This window comes from Ictalurus furcatus, chromosome 4, assembly GCF_023375685.1.
Source record: "Ictalurus furcatus strain D&B chromosome 4, Billie_1.0, whole genome shotgun sequence".
NCBI lineage: Eukaryota > Metazoa > Chordata > Actinopteri > Siluriformes > Ictaluridae > Ictalurus > Ictalurus furcatus.
Window position 1 is genome coordinate 5,258,677 of NC_071258.1, and position 22,030 is coordinate 5,280,706.

The window sequence follows — 22,030 nt, forward strand, 5'->3', positions numbered from 1 at the left end:
ATCTCGCCTGGACCTTGTCATTGGTCAATAGCCGTGTTTCGGTGTCAGGAGTACGCCCAAAGTATGCTGCATTTCTTGAATGTTACATCACTTAAAAGACTGTCCCATTGTGGAAGAGCCTGAAAAATGAAGCAGAGAAATACAGCTGAGAGTTTCAGGGATGCGGCCAGAGTATACTGTCAGGTCTTCAATTACCCTCAATTGTTTAAAACTTAAATGTAAGTTTTAAATGTCAGTGCAATTAAATGTGAGGTTACATTCCAAGATGGAATGTGTTTCTTGTTCAAGAGGAATATTGCCTGTGGAAAGCTTGTATTGGCTTGAATGTTTGGTATTATTCATTCATCTTCGGTAATTATTTAATCTTGGTCAGGGTCTCAGAAGTTCTTGTGCCTATCCTGGGAACACTGGGTGCAAGGAAGGAAGACACCTTGTATAGGAATCAATTACTGGGCACCATACACACACATTTGTTTACTGTACTCATTCACACTAAGGGGAAACTCACATGGACACAGGAAGAACATATAATACATAGAACTGACACTAACCCAAGCTCATGATTGAAACTAGGGCCCTGGAGCTGTGAGGCAGCAATGCTACCCAGTGCAGTAGTGTGTGTTTGGCATTGGTGCATTTCTTGATGAGGGTCATCGTGGCAACAGGTTGAGAAGGTCAGTCCAGACTTCTTTATCACCAGCCACAGCATCCACATATGTTCCTAAGCCAACTGTGAGATCTCTCTAGCAGGTCATGGGTTTTCCCTGGGGTCTCTGGACAGAAGGATGTGCCTGATACAGTTCTACCAGGAGTTGACCAGAGAGTATTATTGCAAGGTTCTCAAACCACCAAAGCGAAGGTGCACTGGCTCTACTCCAAGGATCTCCTTGATTGTCAAGCTCCCTGCCCTAGCACGGAGAGTAAACCCAACAACTCCGTGGAGGAACCTCATTTCCACCACCTGTATTCATGACCATGTTCATGGACCCTACCCACAGCTCATGGTGATAGATGAGTATAGCGATATAGACTGACCAATAAACAGAGAGCTTTGTCTGCAAACTGAGCTCCCGATGTTGTAACAATAACTGTAACACTGCAACTGTTGCCCCGATCCCGTTGTCATTTCATGAATAAGATTCCAAAATACTTAAACTCCTACACTATGCCAAAATATAACTTAATGTGGTTTTCCTAACACAATCAAGTCATTAGAGGATTTTACACCCTTAAAGCCTGATTTTTATATTAACTATACAGAAATTACCAATGACCGATGGTACCATCATTTTATGAGCTCTCTCGAGCTCTCCCTCACAGGTAAATGTACAGTACATTAGATTATGTCAGTACTTCCCTAATCACATTATACAGCAGGAAAATATCACACAGACTACAGGAAACAAGAAAATGGCCAGCGCCAAGAGTACACTGGAGGTAGATTTCAATCGTCTGGGCGGCAATAAAGTTCGCCTTCAATGATCTGTAGCTATGTGAACCTGAAATCTCAGTGTAAACATCTGCCTGTATGAAAAGATGGTACATCAAAAACAGGAAATCAGATAAGAGTCAGATAATAAAGTCTTCCTCTTGTTGCCTTTCCACCATTGCTTCTGGCTTGCTCATTAGGGATACATTTAAATTTGTGACAATGCCCATTGCACAGTGGCTTAGTGGTTAGTACCTTCAGAGTGGGGGTTTGAGTCCCTCTTCCACCCTGTGTTCACAGAGTTTGCACGTTCTCCCCATTCTTCAGAGGTTTCCTCCGGGGTACTCCAATTTCTTCCCTCAGTCTAAAGACATGCATTGTAGGCTGATTGGCATTTCCAAATTGTCCGTAGTGTGTGAATGGTGTTTAAATGTGTGTGCGATTGTGGTTGGCATGGGCGGATGATGGGTTGGCACGCTGTCCAGGGTGTCCCCTGCCTTCTACCCTGAGTTCCCTGTCATAGGCTCCAGGCTCCTCTGCAACCCTGTTTACTGTAGGTTACGCAGTATGGAAAATGGATGTGAGGATTTATAATACGATTAACAGTAGGGACTGTGCGATTGCAATTTTCACAAATTATAGGCAGGTATGCACACCAGTATGCTATTTTCTTATTTCATATTGGCAATATAATGCAATCATTTTTTTATAATGCAATTTTTTTTAGTAAAAATTTGTTATTGTATTTATTGTATCTAAGAGAGTACATGTGAATAAGGTAATAAATAATAATAATAATAAAAAAAAACAATAGAAATCAAATCAATCAATATTAGTTGATCCAAAAATCTGAAACTTCAATGATCAAAACAAGAAGAGTAGAACAGCTATGCCTGGTAACCCCTAATACCTTTCTCTATATGGAATCAATCTTGGACACATTTGCAAATGTGGGACTGTGTTGGGTCATCAAAACACTTTCTGTATGAGCTGGGAGTGAGGCTGAGCTCTGTGTGTGTATGTGTGTGTGTGTGTGTGTGTTGGAGGATTTGGCCACATCACCCATCACCCACACAGCAGGATGTCATAGTCATAGGCTCATCAAGGCCTTCTCAGTGCCTGTCATCCCTGCTGCAGGTTCATATCTGTTAGCCTAAAGCCAGTCAGCCATGTCCTTAGCCTCGAGCATGGGCTCACACACACACACACACACACACACACACACACACACACACACACATACTCACAAGCCGGCACACAGCGGGAGAGGACTGATTCTCAAGACAAAAACATTATGCCATGCCCCGCTCCCCTAGAAGATGAGAACTCCATTCTGGGAGCACGGAGTTTAGCAGAGCTGGAGGAGAAAAAAAAATGGCAGTGAATAGATTCAGGCTCAGCACTGGGGGAAAACTGATACAATCCCCCCATTAGTCACTGCTCTTCTCCACTCGGCACATGGAGTACACACTGATGTATGTGTGGAGAGATATACAGAACACGCTCACAAGATACTGCAGTCCCAAACGCAGAGAGAAATAACAGATCAATGGATAAACCACCTGGAATGACTAATAACTGTTGCTATGTAGGCTGTGCGTGTAGGAGAGATTAGAGTAAAGAGAACACCAAATTTGTGAAATCCTTCTGCCATTTCTAAAGCTGTTTCTGTAAGAGCTCTTACAAACATTGTATTTGATGGAATTAGACTCAAATGGTGAATCAAAGTTCTGCAGATCCCCAGCTATTTAGCAAGAACTACGTTTATATTTACATGGATTTATTTGACAGACTGGCAGAATGCAAATTATAAAAAGCATCGCCATCGCCATTCGGTCACAGCAGCATGACATCCAATGCTTTTTTTTTTTTTTTAACCTCCCGACCAATCAGGTCGCAAGTCGTGGTTGCAAGTAAGAAAAACAAACATGGAGGCTAAAGTGCTGGAAAACAATTCACTTTGTTAGTATGTGAATATATAGAGATTTACAATTTGATGAATATTTCATTGGCAATATTCCAATGTTGGCATAATTTTGGGACAATCTGTGGTACATGTTGTGATGTCCCAGTTTAACTGTGGCTGCATACAGTCACGTCACTCAAGCTGCTCAAATTCTCTTGGTCTACCTCCAAAATTACAGCGAAGATAAACAACCTCCTCATCGCCAGAGATTATCCAATCTTTATTTCATCTTTATTACTGATTATACAAATCTAATCTAAAGAGCAAGCTAGGCTAGTTAGTTAGCCAATACCATCTAGGACTTTTAAGAGAGTTTGATTAAAACCATGACATCATTAAAATATATTAGATATACTTAGCAATCTTATTCAAGATGCTACATGGTATTACTTATGACATCATCAAAATTGGACACAGACCAGGCAATGTTTCAAGTGCCCCGTTTCAGTGCCCACTGTTTCCTGAAACATTGAAGGTAAATACAGTACACATTCCACTACTGCATAATAGCCAACTATGAACATTTCTCTTTAAAGGAGCCAACAATGATAACAATGGACCAAATGAACTGAGAAGTAATGGAGAGCCATCATAAATCCTGAAATAAGTGCTACTCTTCAAGAGTGCTATAAACACTGTTATAAGCTCTTATAACCTACCATTCCAAGTAGAGCTCCTTCATAGCATGGAAGCTGATGCCATGTAGAATATTTAGGATTACTTCAGTAAAGACCTGAGTTCCCAGATTTAAGAACTGAACTAAACAGTAAGCCAAACTCTGAGTTGGATATGTCACATCATCTTTTTTTCATATTATCTATTTGTCATTTTTGATTCTGCTTTATTCAGTATGCAGTACAAGGGCAAGGATATTCAAAGCTGCAGGGCTTCCATATTTAACCTTATTTCTGTACCACGGAGGGATCTGGATATAAGAGCACAAAGCTATTTCACTAATCTATGCCACAGTTCATACTGCAACTTTCAGGATTTTATTAACATTTTATTGTTACACCAGTCCTGTTTCAGTGGATTTTTATATGAAAATATACAATGCCCTGCATTATTATTGGCACCCTTGGTAAATATGAGCAAAGAAGGCTGTGAAAAATTGTCTTTGTTGTTTAACCTTTTGATATTTTGTCAAAAAAAATCACAAAAATACTCTGCTCTCAATAATAGCAAACAATTAGAAACACAACACAGGTTTATAGAAAAAAAAATCTTTGTTAAATATAGGTGTGCAACAATTATTGGCACCCTTTTAGTCAATACTTTGTGCTACGTCCCCTTGCCAAGATAACAGCTCTGAGTCTTCTCCTGTAATGCCTGATGTTGTTGGAGAATACATGGCGAGGGATCTGAGACCGTTCCTCCATACAGAATCTCTCCAGATTTCGAGGTCCACGCTGGTGGACTCTCCTCTTCAGTTCACCCCACAGGTTTTCTATGGGGTTCAGGTCAGGGGACTGGGATGGCCATGGCAGGACCTTGATTTTGTGGTCAGTAAACCATTTTTGAGTTGATTTTGATGTATGTTTTGGATCATTGTCCTGCTGGAAGATCCAACCACGGCCCATTTGAAGCTTTCTGGCAGAGGCAGTCAGGTTTCATTTAATATCTGTTGATATTTGATAGAGTCCATGATGCCGTGTATCCTAACAAAATGTCCAGGTCCTCTGGCAGAAAAACAGCCCCAAAACATTAAAGAATCACCACCATATTTAATCGCGTGCATGAGGTACTTTTCCATATGGCTACCTCTCGGTGTGCACCAAAATCACCTCTGGTGTTTATCGCCGAAAAGCTCTATTTTGGTTTCATCTGACCATAGAACCCGATCCAGTTTGAAGTTCCAGTAGTGTCTGACAAACTGAAGACACCCGAGTTTGTTTTTGGATGAGAGTAGAGGCTTTTTTCTTGCGTATTTTTAGGTTTTTTTTTTTAATTTGTTGAACAAAAGATCAAATTGTTAAACAATAAAGACAATTTTTCACAGCCTTCTTTGCTTATATTTACCAAGGATTCCATTATTATTGGATGGCACTGTATACTAGAAATGGCAGAATTGTTTGAAATATTTAACATTTTATCATCACAAATGCCATGTGCATTATTCTGTTTGCTCGTTACAGGTAAATCACCAAAATGCAGACCGTTACTTTTCACTCCCATTTATTATGCATTACGGGATAGAGACCTAGATAGTGCAATTGCCTTTTTGCTAGCTTCTTCTTGCTGGTTTATGATTAAAGGAAAATGCTACAAAGCTATACAGGTCATTACCTGGAGCTAGGAAACTGACATTAAAAAAGCAAGTTTTATTCCCAGGTTAAGAGAAAATAAGCTGGATAAACAAATTTGAACAAAATCTACAGAACCTTAATTATAAACAGCTAGCAGTGATTTGAAATTAAGTCTAATATTTACAGTTTTCTAATTTAATATTGTTTCTGGGAAAAGCAATGAGAACAAGTTAATGAGTTTATGTGTAATATAAAATGATCTGAAATATACCAGATGTGCCGACCTGGGAAACCCGTCGGATTTTGCTGCAGCTTAAATGGACTCAAAATCTTGTTGGTTTTTCAGTCATTATTAATATGCATCTTTGACATATCTATTTTAAATTACAAAAGTGACCAAAATTACATAGCCTTAGTGGTTAGCATGTTTGTCTTGCACCTCCGGCATTGGGAATTCGAGTTTGGATGTTGTCCCCGTGCTTCAGGGGTTTCCTCTGGGTACTCCGGTTTCACCCCCCAGTCCAAAGACATGCGTTGTAGGCTGACTGGCGTTTCCAAATGGTCTGTAGTTTGTGAATGGGTGTGTGAGTGTGTGTGCAGTTGTACCCTGCGATGGGTTGGCAACCCATCCAGAGTGTCCCCTGCCTTGTGCCCCGAGTTCCCTGGGATAGGCTCCAGGCTCCCCGATGATTCTGTGTAGGATAAGTGGTATGGAACATGGATGGATGAATGGATGGATTCGCTGGGTTGTGTGTTCGGAGATGCTTTTCTGCTCAGCACAGTTGGAAATAGTGATTATATGATTTACCATAGCCTTCCTGTCAACTCAACCAGCTTGTCCAACCAGCCTCTCTCATCAGCAAGCTGTTTCATTGTGCAGAACTGCCTTTCACTGGATGTTTTTTATTGTTGTTTTTCACACCATTCTTTGTAAACTCTAGAGACGGTTGTGTGAAAATCCCAGGAGAAATCTCCAGTTTCTGAAGTAGTCAAACCAGCTGATCTGGAACCAACAAGCGGATTACCTTTTCCCTCTATTTTGATGTGAACAATAACTAACCTGTACTGTATCTGCATGATTTTAGGCATGCCCACTGCCATACAGGAATGAGCAGTTCGAATCAAGCTCACAACCTTGTTATTTCCACTGACCTCTGATCTCTGAATAGCCACTATTCTGGTAATAAGGTGTCTTTCATTGAAAGTAAAGTAAATATAGACAGTGGGGGAGAGAGTAATTCAGTTAGAACAGTAGTCGCAGTAGTTTTCCATTACGCACCATGACATGGCTGAAGGCTCTTCGTGATGACTTCGACAGAAGTCAGGAGCACAGCGGTATGAATGGCAAAGAGACATGTATGACAGAGAAACGGAAACAGAATGAGAAACAGATCAGTTTGTTATCATTCTGTCTTAGAAAATGTGCTTTGAGGTACAGCCAGACCTAGGGCTTTTGGTTTTATTGAAAAAGTTAAAAACAAAACAAACAACAAAAAAAAAAGCCTATGAGGACTTATGAGGTAGTTGCTTGGATTGACACATTCATTGTAACAAGCAAGATTTAAAAAAGCAATATAATATTTACAATTTTACCACAGCAGTGTTGAATTCTCAAATCTGTTTGTTCAGAAAGTATTGATGATTTTTTTTTTTTAATTGATTTTGTTTTTTAATTAATAGCTGCTACAACGTACTGTAAGTGATAACAGGTACTAACCATCACAGATGTTCTATAACATTAAATATAACTATAAATGGATAAAAAAAAAAAAAAAAGTGTGTGTGGGGGTGGCTTAGTGATTAGGACATTTGCCTCACGTATCCAGGGTCGGGGGTTCAATTTCTGCCCCCGCCCTATGTGTGTGGAATTTGCACTTTCTCCCCATGCTTCGGGGGTTTCCTCCGGGTACTTCAGTTTCCTCCCCCAGTCCAAAGACATGTGTTGTAGGCTGTTTGGCATCTCTAAATTGTCTGTCGTGTGTGAATGTGTGTGTGATTGGGCCCTGTGATGGATTAGCACCTTGTCCAGGGTGTCCCCTACCTTGTGCCCGAAGTCCCCTGGAATAGTCTCCAGGCTCCCTGGAACCCTGTGTAGGATAAACAGTACAGAAAATGTATCATTGTTAATATTTGTTATTCAATTGAATTTATATTGCTTGCTAAACACATTCACATTAAAAGTGAAAAATGATCTGACATGATTGATCTTGGTTTCTTTCTTTCTTTATTTATTTTTTAACATCCCTCCTTGAAATCATTTTGTTGGCATATGGTACAAACTGCATTGATTAGGATTACACTAAATCCACTTCCCTATGTCATGTAGCTATCAACGAACTTGATAAAATCTTGACATTTACTGTCTGAGAAAATCACACTGTAGTTATTTTAGACATTTTTAGACATTTCAATTTTAGTATAGATGACAAATATGTAATTAGCATAAAAACTTGATTTTGGTCAAACAGACATTTTGCTATTTGCATGCTATGTGCAATCTATTGTTATTCCTTGTCATATTGTATTGTTTAATTTTAGCAGCTATAGTGTAATATCAGTGCTACCGCTGCTCTTATGCACATACAGTATGTTCATTATCTTTTCCTGATCGATTCATCCTGATCGATCAGTTTTTTTTTTACCACCAGTAATATCCAAAGTGTATATTCAGTGACATTAACATGCACTGACCACCATGATGTCTTAAAGCGATGCAGCAAGTCATATTGATTCCGAGTTCAAGCTCATCAATAGCAGTAAGAAGAGACTTTCACTCAAAATTAAATGTCACTCATTAATGATTTTTTTATTTTATTTTAAATGTCACACTTTAGATCAATTGAAATCTGTACTTATTATAGACGTGAAGGAAAAAATAAACATCTGCTTAAAAAAAACGTTATAGAAGGTACAATCTCAGGGCGATACTTTTGGCCTTGTTTGTTCTCAGATTTATGAGTCAGATCAACCTTTAACAACTTTTATTATAGTGCAGAGATCAAGGAGTAGCTGACTGCCTTGTAATGAGCAGGAGAATAATTGAAGTGGTTTTGAAATAGAGAGGGAAACATTGAGCATGTGCTGTGTAAATGTCAAATGACCAATGAGAGCAAAGAAAAGAAATGAAACGAGAGAGAGAAAGAGAGAGAGAGAGAGAGAGAGAGAGAGAGAGAGAGAGAGAGAGAGAGAATTATTAAACACCTAATGGTAAGGATAGTGTACACTGCTCAAATATTAAAACCTCTCCATCCTCCATGGTTTAAGGTCTGGGAGATTTACTGTACTTTAAATCATAACATTTTATGTGGTACTGGCTTTGTGTTCATTTGACCTCGCAGTTGTACATTATATAAGACATCATGTCATACAGGCACTATTGATGCTGATTATAGTTGAAAATTTAAGCTTATGACTAAATGACATTATGACCGTATGACTAAACGATTTGTGTTTTCGGCAGGTAGAGGATCGTAGCTTAGGCGTATGGACTTATGACTAATACCTGAACTTTTAAAAATGCGTAAGTGGAGTTCGAACAGTGACTAAACTGGACTGCACGTGAAATACAAATGGTGTTGTAATGAAACTCTAGTATTATCGGTAAATCCACCAATAATGGTTGTGTCATTCCGCTTTCCATGGGAAACCATTCGAGCATTATGGACTTGAAACACTTAAAAATATTTTTTAAAAATTAAGATGCCTTAAGATCGGCTTTTAAGTGTGTGTGTCTGTGTGTTCACCATAGTATACCTTACATCATTCTTATTGCGTCATTGATGAGACTATGACATTGATGATTTTAGTCCTCCCGTCTAAAATCACGTTAAAATGATTATTCAATACTATAAGGATCTGCTGGTAAGAGATTTGTGTTTTTAAACCTGAGTGGATGCTGACAGAAATTCAGTCTTTTGTTATTAAAATTAACTGATTGTTCATTTTGGATGGTAAATGGTAAATTGGATGGACAGTGTCCATTGTTAAAGGCACTATACACATAAAACCGATTTGAATTGAATTCAATTTACAGTAGTGAGGATTTGATCAAATCTTGATTAAAATGTCATGCATTCGTTAACACGAACACACAGTTTACCGATTCAACAATGATTCATTCAGGTTAAGTGTTGACTAATTTACATTCACTGTTCTAACGACTAGGCTAAAATCCAGAGAAATAACATCAAATAATTATGAATTCATTTCTTTGTAACTCTGACAAATTATTCAGGATTCTAATTACTCTAAAATTACCCTAATTTAATTAGGACAGAATTTTCACTTACAGATATAACAGCTATGAAAAAAATAATCCCTTTTTTATTTTTGATTTTATTTTTATTAAATTAGTTCTTTATCAATATCTGTATGAGAGGTATGAGATCAATATTGAAACCCAAACACATTCTAAGTAGTTTAAGGTCATAGTGCTCATTTTGACTGTATCAATTATAGAAAGCAGTTCATTTCAGTAATTAATCTGTGTATCCTGGCAACAGTTAGCCTATTCAGTATCACATTTGCTTCGTTTTTTTTTTACATGAGAAAAAAAAAAAATGGGGAAAAAGAAAAAAAAGAAAGAAACCTTGACAAATAATTCACCTTACAAATTATAAAGGTGGAATTATTTGTGTTGAGTGTGAGTAATCCAGCTGTGTGTCAACCCCCAACAATGTGCAGTATTTGTACATTTTGTAGTTTAAAAATAAAAAAATAAAAATAAAAATATGAATACCTAAGCTAATTTCAAGCTGTTTGTCCTATACTCATTTAATCTAATTTCCTGTTATGGCCGTCCTGTATGACGGGTGTAGTGCGTTTACACATTTAACCATTCAGCTAGTTTCACAAGGACATGAAAAAAGCATTCTGGGCCTCCAAAGTGGGAAAACAGTAAAGCATTCACCCTACTGAATCCTGATGATTCTGCCGTCATCTGTGGAGTCCAAGACAGCATAACTGGTCATGCTGTCTGGGTGGAAGAGATGGCATTATTCAGTTCAGTTCAGTTCTGTTCAACAGTGCTTTATTGGTATGAATGTTAGAAGTTACATTAGCCATGTTTCCATCCACCTATTTTTATGCGCATTTTGGAATATCGCATAAAAAAAAAAACACTGGATGGAAATGCCAAGATGCGTATAAATTCAAAAAATGCGCATAAAAAACTTATGCGCTCAATTGAGTCAGATAAATTCTTTATCCGATAAGAAGACGTGCGCATAAATTATGCTGGAAACACATTTACCAAATATATTTCTCGATGTGCATAAAAAAATACATTTGACTTTGCTTTAACCCTCAGCGGGAGCTAAAATACGGATATGGGTTCCATCCAGAGCTCCATATAATTGTGGTACATGTTGGGTGGTGTAGTTGCGTTCAGCTATCTCACGTGCCTCAGCCAGGTCAGGTAATTGTATGTAGTTGCTCATTATGTGTGCATGAATGGCCCGACACACAGAATACACACAACGGTGAACTGTGGTTTTGCTGACGCCAAATGTCTTCCCCACAACTCTGTATTCGGTGCATGTGGCCAACTTATACAGCGAACTGGCAATGTGTTTTTCTATCGGAACTGGAGCATGATGGGATAGCATAACTGGACTAACAAGCAGACCGATCTGATATATTGTTTCGGTCATTCAAAAATGCCTGTCGTCAAAGTGAACAGTCTGCACTTTTATAGCTCTTTTTAACCTTAGCAGTTCTACAATGCACATTACACTGGATCTTATTCACACACACACTAACGGTAGCAGAGCTGCCATGCAAGGCGTTAGCTTGCCATCAGGAGGAGCAGTGTTTTGCCCAAGGACACTTTGGCACATGGAGTCACGTGGGCCGGGAATCGAACCGCCAACCCTACGATTAGTGGATAACCCGCTCTACCACCTGAGCCACAGCCGCCCATATGGTTTGGTATAATTACCTCCCAGAACTGTCTTGCATGACTGCATACCCAAAGCGCAGGCTCCCGCCTCCAAACCCAAGATGACCTGACTGCATTTACGGCATTTCGTATGCGTACTCTGAGATGCAAGTAATTTATTATATTAATAATATAATTTGACTAATTTCACTTTGCTTTTGGGTGGCTGTGGCTCAGGTCTTAGAGTGGGTTGTCCACTAATCATAGGGTTGGCGGTTTGATTCCCAGCCCACATGACTTCAAATGCTGAAGTGTCCTTGGGCAAGACACTGAACCGCAAGTTAGCGCCTTTCATGGCAGCTCTGCTGCCATTAGTGTGTGAATGGTTGAATGAGACACAGTGTAAAGCATTATATAAGTGCACCATTTTATTATATACGAAAAAAAGGCCCACAGTGGCTTCCCCTACTGCAGCAAAATCCATTTTTCTTTTTGATATTTGGTGCCAGTTTATCAGGAAGTGACACGTTTGTTCTCTTCAACTCACTGGATTAAAACAGTGCTTTATTCGCAAATGTTTTATGCGATATTCCAGTTTTGCACATAAGTTAAATTTCCAACCTTGGATGGAAACATAGCTAGTGTTGCCAAAGCGAACAGTGCAGGTCGATTAAACGTTATAGATTTAACATTATTAAAATGAAACGTTACACAAATAATACATTTATATCTGCATTTAAACATTACAAACAGAGTAACACATACACAAAAAAAAAAAAAAAAAAACCTTTAAAAAATTTAACAACAGGAAGAAAAAAAAAACTGACAGGTAAGTATCTGAACATCTAGTGCTTTATTCATGGAGTGAATGCAGGACACTCGGTGTCTCACTGTTCCTCACTATTCTCTCCCCATCAGTCAGAGCGACACTCGCTAATAGTGGGCAGCTGTGATCTCATCTACAGTTCTTTACAAAATTCTAAAGCATATGCAAAGAAATACTGTAACGTAAAGATGCCTTCAAAAAGAATGAAACTAAAAGTTTCTACATTAATATATATATATATATATATATATATATATATATATATATATATATATATATATATATATATATATATATATATATATATTATAAAGAGCAGTAAACAGTAATAAATGAAAGAAAGGCAATACATGGTGTGACGACCCTTTGCTTGTAAAAAATAAAAGATAGTAGTCTCAGTTACAATTTGTGCCCTTTTATAAAGAAATGAGCTGTAAGTTTTACTTCACATCTTGGAGAACCAGCCACAGTTCTTCCGGAGACGCTGACTGTCATATTTGCTTCTTATTGCACTGTGACATCATGGTTTGAAAAGATACAGTGGATGATGACGCTGGTGATTTAAAAAAAAAAAAGAAAAGAAAAAAAAACATTATTTTATTCTATTCTATATATTCTATTATATTAATCTCATGAATACATAGTTTAGAGTAAAAGTTCGACTGGCCTGCACAGAGCCCTGACCTCAACCCCACTGAATACCTTTGAGAAGAATTGGAATGTTGACAGTACACCAGGACTCCTACCTTGACATCAGTGCTTGACCTCACTAATGCTTTTGTGATTGAATGGGCATGAATCCCCGCAGACCTGCTCCAATATCTAGTGGAAAGCCTTCCTAGATGATCGGAGGTTACTATAAGAATAAAACGGGGACTAACTGCGTTAATGCTCATGGATTGTGAAAGGGCACACATTGGTGTGAAGATTAGGTGTTCAGATACATTTGGTTATATAATGTGAACTCTTTTAAAGTTTTAAACCGTTTCATGAAATGCTAAGAGCCACAGTCTCGTCTTGCAGAATGGGTGAAAGTCAATTGGCTATCTGCTAACTGCTGACAGCTGAAATAGGAAGGCAGCAGTAGTGTCAGGATCAGAGCGACGGGGATCTCCAGGCTGATGAGAATAGATGACCTGACGACCGTGTGCCTTCTGGCAATTAGAGTAAATTGTGAAATGAGGAAACAAAAGGGGGAGGCTAAAACAAATGAATTTTTAAACAGGAGAATGAAAAGGCCAACTCAGCTGTGGAGAAGGATGGCTCAGGCTCAGCTGTTTAACGCAGGCAGGGGGTCTCTGTATGCCATGCGAAGAGGACATATCCTGTATGAATTACATATGAGGACAAAAGGAGTCGCACAGAAACAGAAGTTTGAACGATTGGAGAGCTGACCATTCTTTCTATGCCAGGGGTCGCGACTGTCAGACCGAGGTCTAGAGTACATGAAAAAATACTGTAGCAGAAACGATAACTATGAAAAGTATTACCAGGATAAAGCAGTCAGTAACAATGAATGAATGACTGCTTCACATTTTTTAAATCACAAATCCTATCTGCCATTATGCTCTAAGAAGTGCTATAGAAGAATGATCTGTACTGTATGCCAGTGCTTGAATGACAGTAACTATCTTACATTTTTCCTCAACATGTTTGTAATCCTCATCTGACATTAATCAGGCAGCAGGTGTGCTGCCGTGAATGCGGATCAGATTCCTATTCACCTTTCTGGAAACAAAAGTAGGATATTTAGAGCCTTTCTTTCTGGAGCCAGACAGAACCGTGATGTTCCATTCTGGTCGGCCAAGCAAAAGACACAGCCACTTTCTCGGTTTGGATGGAAATGCACCCCGCTTGGACACTGATATTTAAATGAGGCTGCCACATCTGTGTGAGCTCCGTTCTGTAGTGCTGAGAGTGTGTGTCGAATGAGGGATGGGGAGATTGAAGGGGTGGGGGGTATATTCTGGATAGATGAGAAAAAAAAAAACCCTTTGACATCTATACTTTCTTTCATGTCTCTTCTTTATTCTGTGACTGTTCTTTTCCCATACACATATTTTCATGATTAGCTTCTTACCATTAACTATAGCTTCTGTGGGGATTATTAGTAATTATTACCAACTGCAAAGGAAATATTCACTGTTTTCCATTGTGACCTTTAGTATTATGTATTTTTCTGACATGTTCTTCTGTCCAACTTGAGTTTGGCGTCCCATTAGGATTATATGATGTCAGGTGACAATATACTTATGTTAACTACCCACCGTAGTCCGCACACAGAAACCAATGTGATGTCTTTCCAGCTCATTCAACCTTTCATCATTAAAAACTGTAATCAAAACTATATCCTGCTAGTATTTTTATAAACCCTTTTTAGTGCAGTACTTTGCATGGTTATGGTGAATAATTCTACTTGCTTATGTTCCACACATCCAGAACTTTTTCCTTTGGAGCTAGTCGAAAATTACTGAGCAACCTTCAAAAATGTATGAAACTGTCAAAAACTAGAATTAGTCTGACCCAAGTGTGTGTCAAATTTAACAAAGTAAAATGGAATTAGCACTGGAGTAGTGGAAAAGAGGACAAATATAATGTAACAAGGTTTTAGTATTCAAGATTCAAAATCCCCTTTTATGGGTTATCCAAATCTGGTCATGATCCCAAGGTGACGGCTTCGCTATTAGTACTTGTCAAGGAAACAATCAGGAAAAGGACAACCCCCATGGCAGTCCTTCAATTAATCATAAAATCTTTAGGGTTTTTTGTCTCTTGCTTTGTGTGATGCGGTTATGGTGGCAACAGACTGAGAGGGTCAATCTGGACTTCTCTATCCCCAACAACAGAATCTATCACCTCCTGAGAAATCCCTATGTGTTCACAAGCTAGCTGTGACATACTGTATAATCTCTCCCACAGGTCCTGGGTCTGCCCTGGGGTCTCCCAGGGGTGAGCTGACCAGGGGGCATACTTGTAAGTTGCCCAAACAACCTCAACTTGCTCCTCTCAATTCAGAGGATGCTCTACTCCAAGGCTCTCCTGAATTGCCAAGCTTTTTACCCTTTAAAGGAAAGCCCAGCAGAACTGCAGAGGAATCCCACTACCTGTACTCGTAACCTTATTCTTTCAGTCACTACCCATATCTTGTGACCATAGGTGAGACCGTAGATTGACCGGGAACATAGATTGACCGGAAGAGCTTTTTCCACAAACTGAGCTGCTACGTCACCACTGTAACACTGCTTCCACTGACCTGGTCCAGTTTTGGTTTCACTGTCTCTTTCCACTGCTTGTGAATAAGGTCCCAAGATACTTAAACTCCCTCCACTAGGGGCAAGGTCTCTCCCTTCATTATAGGAAGCATCGCTGTCTTTTCCATAACAGAAACATGGCCTTGGACTTGGACGTGTCCAAGGATTTCCAGTTGCATGTTCATGGTCAAATGTACAAGTGCATGTCAGATGTTCACTTTGGGTTGCGCCAAGAGAACAACATCATCTGCAAATAACACCGATGTTACCACTAGTCCTTTAGGGCACCTTTCCTCATGTATGTCTTTCCACATGTCAGCAGTTACCCTAAATGTTTACACCTGGTGCTGTAAAGGCAGGCTTCTGGTTAATTAGACTGTTACCACCCTGGTGTCTTTAGTGTGATAGTAGGTGGGTAGCATTGCCACTTCACAGAGTCCCTGGTCTAGTGCTGCTCTAAGGTTTATGTTTTGGTGGGGTTTTTCATGTTCTCCCTTTGTTCATGTGGGTTTCCTCTAGGTTTTCCAGTTTTCTCTCACACCCCAAAAACACATTGGTAGGTGGGCTGACTATTCTAATTTGCCTGTAGGTGTGAATTAGCATCTGAATGCCCTACAATGCCGTCATGCCCAGAGTTCCCAGGGTGGACTCCGGATCCACCGTGACCCTGAGCAGGATAAAGCAGTTACTGAAGATGAAATTAAATATATTTATTGGATTTACCCCCTGTTAATTATATTTTGACTGTGACAGATTTTTATTATCCCAAGGGATTTCTTTTTTTCAACATTTGTAACCATGTTAACAGAGGCTTTAGCATTCCCTCATCCCTCTTTTTCACTTCCATAAGCGTTTCTGCAAAAGTAATTTATTTTGCATTACATGCCCAACTGGCATGCTCGGCCGTTTTAAACAGGGAATTTGCAGAAGCGTTTCTCCCTTTACTGTACACCACTATCGAGTGTGAAATGCGCCAAGCTCTATTGGGTGAAGTATGGAGCAAGACTGTGAAGTCAATGCTGCAGCTATTTTGTCACAAAAAGCAAAATTACTTTCAATTTCTCTGCCGTTCTACTGTGCCAGGCTGTGGCTTGTAGAGAGGAAGACAATGAGATGGGATCGTTGAGCTATTTTGGAGAGAACAGGAGAACATATCTATTTTACAGCATTCTGGATCTCTATTAAAGGGTTACTCCCCCTCCTTTCCTGACTCTCACACACTCTCTCTCTCTCACTCTTTCTCACTCTCTCTCTCTCTCTCTCTCTCAATACAGTGGCACCTAACACAGTCCGACGTGAAAGAGCATTAGGCCAGGAGTTGCCGATCATCCAGTTGATTGAACCTGTCACCTCCTGTTGTCACTGAGTCCTCATGGCATCAAGCTGGCAGTGCCGTCGCTTTCCCTCTCAATGAAACTCTGCCCTAGTGTATGTGTGTTTTCACCTCTCACCTACAGGTCTCATAAACAGAGCCAGGATTTTATGGCCAGCACGTCTACCGATCAATCAGTGGCACAGGTTCTGTAAACTTGGCATCTCTTAACAAAACTGGAGATGTAATACAAAGCTCAAAATATAATAATGCAGCTACAATATATATATATATATATATATATATATATATATATATATATATATATATATATATATATATATATAATGTTACATGATTTGTATATAACTATGAAATTGTGAGAAGGGCACCATTTTAGACACAGGGCTAGTTTCTACCTGCTTTATTATGATTGGATAAAAAATGTCATGTGATCAGTAGAAAAACAATTGTGTGGTAAGTGTGATTTTCTCCTTTAGCTGTAAAGTTGACTGATTCTTTGAATAAGATTATTTATGGCATGAGGCAACATTAACAAACGATGGACTTTAATAAAGCATTAATAAACCATAAGTAATGTTAACAAAGTAATTAGGTCCATTAAACAAATAACAATAACTAGCATTAATTCCACTATTATGAATATGAACTAATGTCTTGATTCAAATGTTCTTGTCTATTAGACAAGGAATTAAGATTTATTTAATTAACAATACTTACTGCATTAATTAACATTAATGAGCTATATGCATGATGCATTAAACTGCAACTAAGTAAAGATTAAAACACAACAGGATGACCTGTTAGAATCAACATATAGCTGTGATGTGTGGCAACTGGTTGTTCCGCTTCACAAAATGGGAAGTGACTATAAAAAAAATAGCACAAGCATTGGAAATGTCCATTTCCACCATCAGGGCAATAATTAAGAATTTCCAGTCAACTGGAAATGTTGTGAATAGCCAAAACATCTCCAAGGATCACAGCTGGAGAATTGCAGAAGTTAGTTGTGTCTTGGGGTCAGAAAGTCTCCAAAACTACAATCCGAAGTCACCTACATCACCACAAGTTCTTTGGAAGGGTTTCAAGAAAAAAGCCTCTACTCTCATCCAAAAACAAATTCAAGCGTTTTCATTTTGTCAGACACTACTGGAACTTCAAATGGGATTGGGTTCTATGGTCAGATGAAACCAAAATAGAGCTTTTTGGCAACAAACACCAGAGGTGGTTTTGGTGCACACAGAGAGGTAGCCATATGGAAAAGTACCTCATGCCCACGGTTAAATATGGAGGTGGATCTTTAATGTTGTGGGGCTGTTTTTCTGCCAGAGGACATCGACATTTTGTTAGGAGACATAGCATCATGATATTAAATATCCACATATTAAATTAAATGAATATTAACATATTAAATGAAACCTGACTGCCTCTGCCAGAAAGCTTCAAATGGGCCGTGGTTGGATCTTCCAGCAGGACAATGATCCAAAACATACATCAAAATCAACACATAAATGATTTACTGACCACAAAATCAAGGTCCTGCCATGGCCATCCCAGTCCCCTGAGTTGAACTCCATAGAAAACCTGTGGGGTGAACTGAAGAGGAGAGTCCACCAGCGTGGACCTTGAAATTTGGAGAGATTCTGTATGGAGGAATGTTCTCAGATCCCTTGCCATGTATTATCCAACCTCATCAGGCATTACAGGAGAAGACTCAGAGCTGTTATCTTGGCAAAGGGATGTAGCACAAAGTATTGACTAAAAGAGTAGCAATAATTGTGGCACCCAAATATTTGACAAAGATATTTTTATAAGCCTACGTTGTGTTTGAAATTGTTTGATATCCATGAGAGCAAAATATTTTTGTGATTTTTTTTTTTTTTTTAAAGGTTGAAAGGTTAAACAATAAAGACAATTTTTCACAGCTTTCTTTGCTCATATTTACCAAGGGTGCCAATATTATTGGTGGGCACTGTATTTCCCATTTTCTTCTGGTCCTTTCATGCTCCTTTTATCTGCATTATATGCTGATAAGAATTTAACGATATGCAAGAGTTAATATGCAAATCGGCTCATTGCAGTTGAACCCCAGCTTCCAGTGTTATTCTTCATTTTTAGATTCTCATGAGGGAGATGAAATCAAACTCATTATTTTTCAGAGTGTTATTTTTTCTTAATCTCACTAAGGCCAAAATCAGATTTTCATGCAGCGCGTGTGTTACTGAATAGTAAGAGTTTTCTTTTTCAAACTGGGCTTTTCAAATGTGACTTGTACAGTATATAAGACCACATATAAACAGGGTGCTAAAGAAGCTACTCTCTCTTCCCTACAACTGCTTTCATGCTTTGTTTTGAATTGACTACAGTGGTGCTTGGAAGTTTGTGAACCCTTTAGAATTTTCTATATATCTGAATAAATATGACCTAAAACTTCATCAGATTTCCTAAAAGTAGACAACGAGAACCCAATTAAACAAATGAGACAAAATGAGACAAATGAGACAAAATCTTATACTTGACCAAAAGGTGATTTTGGTCAAACGCATGTACATACCCTTAGAAATTTTCTTTGGTACTTGGACTTGGAAAGGCTTCATGCTGTATTCCAATTGTGTTACACAATAACAAAAAAAAAAAAAAAAAATCAAGCGGAAAAAAAACCTTCTATTTCAGTGTGTTCAAACTTCTGTTACTCAATACTTGTAGCACTAACAGTGATTCTGACCTCTGGGGAAAACTTCAGTGTGCCACCTTTCAAAAGAGAGCAATACCATGCATGTACTCCAACAGGTTCAAGAACAGCTTTAATTTTACTTTGGGTATGCCTTAGACAGGCGTTTTAGGCTTATTTTAGATGAGCTTTAAGTGCTTAAATGACATTATGTTTGGAGAATGGAAAACATTGCATTCCAGCATAAGAAGCTTATCCCCTCTGTGAAACATGGTGGTGGTAGTGTCATGGTTTGGGCCTGTTTTGCTGCATCTGGGCCAGGACGACTTGCCATCATTGATGGAACAATGAATTCTGAATTATGACAGTTTTATTTATAGCTATAAACAAATCATTAATGGTTAAACATGAAAAGGTATCATTTCAGACATGTTAATTGCTTGTGCAGACTTTTCTAAGCAAGGGTTTTAATGTAAGAATTCTAGATGAATACAACTGGCCTAAACTGCACATGTGTTGAGGTTATTTAAGGCTGCAGAAAACAACAATCGAAATGATTTAACTTGAAGTTACTTGACTTAACTTTAAGTCAACATAAATTGACCTGGTGTCTTGCTCTTTCTCTCTTTCTAAACTCCCACTTGGACAACTCCTGTATTTATTTCATTATACTCTTACTGAATATTTGGGTAGCAATGGCCACCAAAGGAGAGTCTTTCCAATAATACAAAAAATGTGACCTCATCTGGCTTGGGGTCAGAACCAATAAACAGGAGCCACAGGAGAAGAACGACAGAGCTGCAGATTCTAATTTTCTGTCTGGATGGAGAACTCTGAGCAAGAGGTCACATCCCAACCTCTCCCTCATTGACTTGATGTCCGCCTGTTCGAGTTATTTCCTCTCTCTCTCTCTCTCTCTCTCTCTCTCTCTCTCTCTCTCTCGCTCTCTCTCTCTCACGGCTTCTTTTTCTGTCTTTATTAAAACTGCCCTTTTGCTGAAATTAAGCTCACCGACACCTAGTCATTCAGGGCAAAGTTTAAACCAATTAATGAGCATTTCGGCAATCAGCCTGCGAGAGAAACTGTCATGGCATGGTGACATTAGGACAATTTGTACAATGTCAAATCTAGGCTACAGGAGTGGAAAAAAATTCTCAGTGCGCTGACTTGGGTAAATGCTTTTAAATGAGTGGCTAGTGGTACATTGTGAGTTTTTAGCATCGGACCTGATATAGCAATTAAACTCGACATGGACAGTGGTGTAGGGGAGTGACTTCAGGGATGGACCATGGATTTTGGTTGGATGCCATACAATAGTTCATTACCTACAACTGTTATAACATGTATTCAGGTATTAATTCACCAGGTTTTAATACATTTTTCTGTCTTTTGAACACCCTAACTTCTGTCCGTAATGTTGCTTGGTAACCAGATGTTACTGTTAACATACTACATGCATGGCAGAAGAATTGTTTCTTGCAAATATTATAAATCATGCGGATTTTGAAGCAGTGCTTTACAGTAATTGTATTACTGGTAAGGAAGAGGTTCAGTCTTTGCCTTGTGCCTAATAACACCTCAACTTGCGATAACGCACACCCTTTCACTGCTTGTTTATTTCAAACAACACTTCTTTTTCTCCACCTATTGCAGACCTCCATTACTTCATCAGCTGTCACTTTGATATCCCTGAGCTCTAGTATCATTCAAACAGAAATGGGACAGATCCATGATTTTAATTGGTTTATCCTGTTTCTCTGGTAGCCACTGGAAGCCAATAAAATGTGACTAAATAAACAGGGAATGCTTCGATGTTTGAAACGGATAAATATGGAGGGATTGTAACGATGACTTCGGTGATCTTTTTGAGCATAATTGTACCACTATAATTATATGCTATTTGATATGTACATATATAATCATTTGCACTGTATATGTGTTATGTTATCCACCCACAAATAAATATTTGGAACTCTCATACGATATTTCAGGTGGATTCAAACCTAAAAACACCCCTCCCCCCACCCCCCTCCCAGTTATGCCTCTGAGAGTGGATAACCTACTACAAGTGTAGACTGTACAGGTGATTCACTGTGACATTGCATTGTCAAAAGGAGATGATTATTCCGGTGAGTGAGCGCATATAATAAGGTTGTGATTAAAATTCCATTGAAACGAGTGTCACGATATTATGTGATTGCACTCTTGTTATCAGGGGCTTTTTTTTTTTTACTGATAAGGGACTGGCATTCAAGGTGAGAGGTAATGGAGTTGTTTTGATGTAAGCCATGCTCTATGTACAGACTTTCAATTATTACTAATGAGGACCTCAGTGGAAAATGGCAACATTTAAATACGGCTATCTGATTATAGAAGCCACACATCAAACAGGTGCTTTCTCATCGAGTGCTCATGGAGAGAAACTGGCAT